The sequence below is a fragment of the Suricata suricatta genome, chromosome 12 (assembly GCF_006229205.1).
Source record: "Suricata suricatta isolate VVHF042 chromosome 12, meerkat_22Aug2017_6uvM2_HiC, whole genome shotgun sequence".
Lineage (NCBI taxonomy): Eukaryota > Metazoa > Chordata > Mammalia > Carnivora > Herpestidae > Suricata > Suricata suricatta.
The window spans coordinates 52410564-52416626 of NC_043711.1; positions in this window are offsets into that span (position 1 = coordinate 52410564).

Below are 6063 nucleotides of genomic sequence, written 5' to 3' on the forward strand. Positions count from 1 at the left end.
GAGCAAGGCTGAGCCAAGTCTTGTCTGGAGTGACCAGAACTTTTCAGAAGTGCCAGAAGTTTCATCACACACCAGGCGGAGAAATGGGCGGGGGGTGAGTCACGAATGAGCTGAGCGAGCCGGGCCTCAGGGAGATTGGGGCTGACCATTCCCAGATGGGAGGTGTCAGGCTGGGCAGCTTTCCTGTAATAAGCAGACAGCTTGGGAAAGTGTGGAGAAGCCCTAGGAGTGGTAGGAAAATGGTAATGTTTTTCCCGCGTCTACTCCCCACACACCCTGTTCCATGTGCTTCAGCCCCTCTGACCACGGTGCCAAGGGGTACCCCAGGCCCTGCTCACACACAGAGCAAGGGGCCCCCACAGCCTCACTGCAATGTACTCCACTCCTTCCTCTGCAAGGGTAGGGTGACTCTGGAGTCCAACAGCTCCGGGCAGGGGCCCTGGCAATGCCCCTGAGCCTGATTCTTTGTAAAGTGGGCGTAATAATATCCAGCATCTCCAGGATTATTTCGAGGATTGAATGAATGAATCAACATAAGGTGCCTATTCATATAAAAGTCTGGCACACAGTGTATGGTTAACAGATATGAGTTTATTTTTCATTCCAATCATCGTCCCCTTTATTTAGGACAAAGCACCTTGGTGAGAGTCTGGCCATTGTAAAATCTGATCCTAATTGCTAACTAACCCCAGTATCAGAAGCAAGGCTGGGAAAGGCAGGCGCCAGACGTGGTGGATAATGTAGCCTCGGTGAGACAAACTCTGCTGGTCAGGACTCATGGGTGCAAGTCATAGAACCCCAAGCGAAATTGGCTGAAGCCCCAAAGGGAATGAAGGTACTGGGCTTTGTACCTGAAAAATCCAGAAGTGGGTTGGCCAGGCCAAGCTATGATCACATGCTTGAATGTTATGTCACCCAAAAGCGGTATCTCTCTCCTCTCGGCTTTCCTCTGAGCTGCTGTTTCTTTCTCAGAGAGTTTCCCTGTGCAGTGGCTGCCATACCACAGGCTCACACCTGCCACTGTGCAATGTGGCAGGAAGAGCCCCTCTATCCGGGCTCCGATGCAGGAAGTCTGCCTTAAATAAAGAGGCTCCTTCCTTCATCTGGACAAATTACTTTAGTGGGGTGCACCTGGGCCAGGTGCTCCCCCACACCTCCCTGAAAGGGAGGATCGGCTCCATCTGAACAAAGCACATGGACTCAGAATGGAGAGAAGGGGGTTCTAGGCAGGGGACTCAGGAGGCTGGTTGCCGGTGGCACGTGTCGATTGCACAAGTGTTCATGGAGAGCTCAGAACGCAGCGCCTGTGGAAGAATGGTGCACAGGCCATGTCTACGACTTGGTGGACCGCTGGGGCCGGGTGCTGGAGCGGGATAGGCGCTGTTAGTTAGATACACATTAGGCTGCTATAGCCAAGGGATCCTAAAAGACTATGGCTTATGCATTTGAAAGCTTATTTCTCATTCATGGAATGATCCAGGTCGGGTGTGATGGCTCCATGGTGCTCAGGGGTCCCTTTCATCCAAGCACAACTTCTGCCTGCTCTACAAGGCAGCTGCTCTTGCTCTATATCCACCAGCAGGTCCTCATTCACCCAGCAGGGAGAGGACAGGGAAGGGACAGGCCACATCACTTCTGCTCCCATTCAATGGCCTTACCTCCTTCCTGGCTGCCAGGGAGCAGCTGGGGATGTGTCTTTAGCCAGGCAGCCATGGGTCTGTGCCAAACTTCTATATTTCAGTTTCTAACATAGAAAGCCCTAGATGGAACAGCATTCAGGGCAGATGGAAAGGCAGGGAAGTGGAGGAAGTTCCAGGTGCATAATCAGCTTTTCACTGGGTGTGCGTGGCTGCAGAGGCTGGAGGACCAGGTGGGGTCTGAACCTGGGTTCCCAGGACTGACAGTGTGCCCAGCTAGCAGCTGCCGTCGGCCACCCCTGTGGGCCCGGGATGTGTCCGCTGGTGATTCGACTACTCCTGGATGTGGGGAAGGATGAGCGGAAGAATCCAGCACACACCCTGGGGCTTGGGGCCTCTCAAGGAGGGAATTCCAAGGACTGGTGTGAGACTGTCATGGGCTCCAGGTGGGCACAGCCCCTTGGTCTCTCCTTGGGGAGGGGCACAGCTGGAAGAAGAAAGCCAGAGGGAAGTCCTTGAAGCAGTGTTTTCCAAACTTGGCTGTACCTTACCATCGACCAAAGATGAGAAAAAACTGATGCCTCACTGCACCCACTGTAGATGTAATTGTTCTGGAGTAGAACGTAGACGTTGGTATTTGAAAAAAAAGCTTCTGGGTGATTCTCTAGGACTGCCTTATTCCAGAGCTCAGATCTGGATGCTGCCCTGGGTCTCGGTTGGACAGTGAGATAGCAGGGGTGTGGTGAGGACAGCCTCGGTCCGCAAATCGCCACCCATCATCCCTGAATATCTTTCCCATACTTGTGGGATTCTCCCTTTTGATGGTCTGGCCGGGTCCAGACACCCACTTTCCTAGCTTTCTTTGTGGCCCAGGGACAGAGAGCTGCCCGCACTGTCCAGTCACTGCGGCTGCAATGGATGCTGGAGGGAAGGCAGGAGCTATGACTCCGTGAGCCCAGCATGGAGCAAGCGGTGTACCATCAGCGCTTAGACGCGGAGAAGTTCTGGTGGGGAGTCCCAGGCCCATCATTCAAGGAGCAGGCAGCCCCACGCCATCTGCATGCAGGTGTGTGGGAAGGTTTGGGGCACTGTTGCTCGCTCCTGCTGGTTTAGGCTATGTGCAGTTAACAACAACAACAAATATTAAAACATTTTATGTTTATTTATTAAAAAATTTCAATGCTTATTTATTTTTGAGAGACAGAGGGAGACAGAGCATGAGCAAGGGAGGGGCAGAGAGAGAGGGACACACAGAATCTGAAACAGGCTCCAGGCTTTGAGGTGTCAGCACAGAGCCTCGAACTCATAGATCATAAGATCATGACCCGAGCTGAAGTCTGATGCTTAACCAACTGAGCCACCCAGATGCTCCAACAACCACCCTTTAATCAAAGGCTTATCACATGCCAGAGTCGGCTCTATGCATCTTGACTTCAAAATGATCCTATGAGGCAGGCACTGTTTTATAGATGAGGGGGCTGAGACCAGAGGGTTGAAGCCACTTGCTGAATGTCACACAGGGGTATGTGGCTTTAAATCAAGGCCATTTGGCTCCAGATTCACTGTTCCTAGACTCTCTGCTGTTGTTGTAGGGGGTGTTATTCCCTTTTCTCAGATGCTGGGAGAGGTGCGGTGACCTACTGGAGGCCACCCGAGCCAGGACATGGTCTCAGGAGGCCCAGTGAGGCTGAGCATTCTCCTCCACCGCCCAGCTGGCCAGGGGGTGCAGGTGCATTGTGGGCTGCTGGCTGTGGCGCCTGGGTGCCCCGAGGCGGGGTGGGGCTGGTGAGATTGTCTCTGATGTGAAGAACTCAGCTGCCCACTCTGAGCACTATCTGTGCCTTATCGGCCTGGAACTTCCTCCAGTCCTGTCTCGGCTGGGCCCCCGGGCCCCAAATTCCTGGGGGGTGATGCGCGCTCTGTCTGTGATAACAGCCCTGGCAGGACTCTGAGGAGTCAGCTGCCCTGGCCACATCTGCAGCTCAGATAACAGACGACGGGCAAAGTGTCTCCGCTTTATCTGGTGAATGCTGGCCAGGCCCTGAGTTCCCCCACCGCAGCTAGGTGAGGCCAAATCTTGGCTCATTGCCTCTCCTTCTGGCCTGGGCCCTGCTGGGGTGGGGGAAGGGAGCCTCACTATGGAGCAGTGAGTTATCTCTGTGCAAAGCGGGCAAGGCCCAGTGCCTTCTAAGCCCCAGGACTCCTCCCCTGCTGACAGAGGAAGGATTCAATCTATCATTCACTCATCAGCTAGTTTCTGAACACTTCCCTGGGGCTAAGCCCTCTTCAAAGTACTTTTATATTTTGATTCACTTAATCCTCCCAATAGCCCCCTGAGATAGGCCCTGTCTCCTTGTGCTCCTTTTACAGTTGAGGAATTCAAGGCCCGGAGAGGTAGGTAACTTGCTGAAAGTCACACAGCTGGTGAGCGGTGGAGTTCTTAACCACAGCCCATGCTGCCTACAACTCATTTTGAAATGAAGAAAAGAAGTCAGCTAGTGACAAGTACTCCGGGAGAGTAGAGAGCGGAGGCAGTGCGAGGGGCAGTTTCTACCTCAGCTGGGGTCTTAGGGTGGTGACATGGATCAGCCAGTCACGAGGATGCGGGTAGGTGCAAAGGCCCTTGGGAAAAGCAAGCTCCAGAGGGTAAAAGGGCCCTGAGAGCCCAGGATTGGACAGGAAGCTGGGGCAGCCTGGGGCACGGTCTCCGTTCAGGCTTTGGCCATCCATCCTCCCTGGTTCTTCTGTGGTCAGCCCTGTCATAGTCCCTGGATACTTCCTGGCTTCCTTTCCTCCTGGCTGTGTGACCTTGAACAAGGGGCTTCTCTTCTCTCTGCCTTTGCTCGTCCTGGGCTACAGGGAGGCCTCTGGGGTGGGGGTGGGGGGGGGGCATGGCTTCTACCCAGATGTGAGGTGGCAACTGTCGGGTTACATGTCTCCGGGCAGGTGGAAGATGGTCCTGGTCTGAGCTTTGGGTCCTAGAGATGTGGCCCTGGGACTGAGAAGCACAAGAAGACCAAGAGATAGGGACATAGGGAAATGCAGAGACCAAGGAAGGTAGTGTAAGACAGAGATAGAGACACAGAGACACAGAGAGGAGAGACAAAGTGGGGGAAGAGTGAGACCTGAGAGAGACCAGACCATCTGAATAAGACACCAAGAAATGCAGATAGAGGTTGATTCACAGCAACAGAGAGACAGACAGACACAGAGACAGGCAAAGAGGTAAAGGTGACGTGCCCAAGAGAGGACAACAAAGTTGCGAATGTTCTAAATGCCACTAAATTGGACACTTTAAAATGGTTCAGATGGTGAATTTTGTGCTATTGTGACCTCTACCACAATAAAAAGAGAAATCGGGAGACAGAAGATGGCAAAGAGAGAGGGACAGGGAGGGATGTGAGGACAGAATTCCTGGATCCTGACTCTCCTAGAGGCTGGCCTTTGGGACTCTAGAGAGTGAGAAGAGATGGGGGCTTGGGGTCCCTGTGCATGTGTCTAGGCCTGCAGAGCCCAGAGGATTAGGGCCAGTCCCCTTCCACCTGGGCTGTTCTGGTGCTAATGTGGGACAGGCAGTGCCAGATTTTGCTTGTGTGTTTTGGGTGTAGGGTTTTGAGCCCTTGTCAGTGAGGAAGGACCCTGGAGGTAGTCCCGGAACCAACTGCCCACTCCCACAGGGCCTCCTACCAGTCACAGGCTCCTCTGCTCCTAGTCAGAAGGTGGGATGCCCCACTCCCCCCTCCCCCACTCTCCCTCAACTGGGGGCATGATAGCCATAGTAAGTGCCATTTTAGTTTCAGTCTTGCAGTGTGCTTACCACCGGTTGGGGTCTGTGCTGTGGATAGGACATCCAGTTCTCCTTGGCTACACATCACCAGTCATTGAACCCATTCAAGAGATGAGGAGGCTGAGTTCACACAAGGGTCACAGGAAAGGGACAAACTTAGATTGCCTCAAAGCGGGGTCGGGGTAGCGGGTGCTGGGAAACATCTGCCCAGAGCCCCGCAGCAGCAGTGTGGGGGTGCCGGCCGGTCAGGTGGGGTGCGGGAGCTCCCAGGGCAGGCAGCCAGAAAAATGGGGAAGCCTGCCTTCTGCCCCTATCACACCGCCTGCCCCTCGGCAATGTGGTGCCCACACCACTCAGTCCTTCCCAACTTGCCCTGCCCTGCGTCGCTGAGCCCATCTTCCAGGTGGGAACACTGAGGCCCAGGCTGTCTGAGGAACTCAGAGCTGACACTGGGCGGCGCAAGAGGGGTGCCGGACGGGTGGGGTACCCTGCGCTCCGCAGCGGAAGTGCCGGGCGGCAGTCTCCAGGCATCTGCTCGCGGGGCTCAGCTAGGCGCGCGAGGCGCGGGCTCGGCCCCCTCCCCGGCCCGCGCCGAGACCCCGCCCCGGAGGCGGAGGCAGGGGAGGGGGCCCGGGGGCG